Consider the following 882-nt stretch of genomic DNA (forward strand, 5'->3'; position numbering starts at 1 on the left):
GATGAATGGGAAGCAACGTTGCTTCGAAGCAGCAAAACGCAGCAGGAAAGACGTTGGAAAAATCAACTATTGTAGCCGTTTCCGAGCACGAAAACTGTCGTGCTTGGTATTGTTTCAAGCGTAACAGAATGGCGATTCTTCAGGAAGTAATTTCTCAAAGAGAAATCACCTATGAGGATGACGCTGGTTGCTGGAAAACAAAGGGCGAAAAACAGTCGCTGCCCTGTTTGTCCTGTTTTACAACCAGAGGCATTTCAAAATTGAAGCGCTGCTTCCTCAATGCTTCAAAAAATCTGCAAATCCACTGAAATGATCTGCAGATATTCAGAAATCATATGAACTTCTGTTCGGCACCTATAGTGATCGATTTGATTGCAAATCAGACGGCCAAAAATGCTCTGTTCTACTAGTATTCCAGCAACAGAAAAACACCGTGAACTGACAGTGATTTTTGATGAAGAACAAAGTCTGCTTCTGTGCTCTGATACCATTAAGGCTGGGCATCGGGCCGGGCCGGCCCGGCCCGATAAAATTATAAAAACCGAAGCCCGGTATTGGAAACGGGCCAGCCCGAGGCCCAACCATTTAGAAACGGACCGAGCCGGGCCCATGCAATATCGGCCCTCGGGCTTTGATTTATGCCCGAGGCCCGGCCCGGCCCGATTATTAACGGGCCGGGCGGGCTGGACTGGGCTTTTGGGTGGGTCGGGCCCGGCCCCAAGTCGGCCCGGGCTTTCCTTTTCTTCATTTTTTCTCCCTTCTCAAGTTTCTGAAAACCCTAACCCTTCCCAACCTTAGCCCCAATATCGAAAAGAGTTAATATGGAACTGGGCAATGGAAGCCAGCCGCCGCCATCCACTTCCCACCACCAACCTCTACCGG

Source organism: Nymphaea colorata, chromosome 7, assembly GCF_008831285.2.
Source record: "Nymphaea colorata isolate Beijing-Zhang1983 chromosome 7, ASM883128v2, whole genome shotgun sequence".
Taxonomy (NCBI): Eukaryota; Viridiplantae; Streptophyta; class Magnoliopsida; order Nymphaeales; family Nymphaeaceae; genus Nymphaea; species Nymphaea colorata.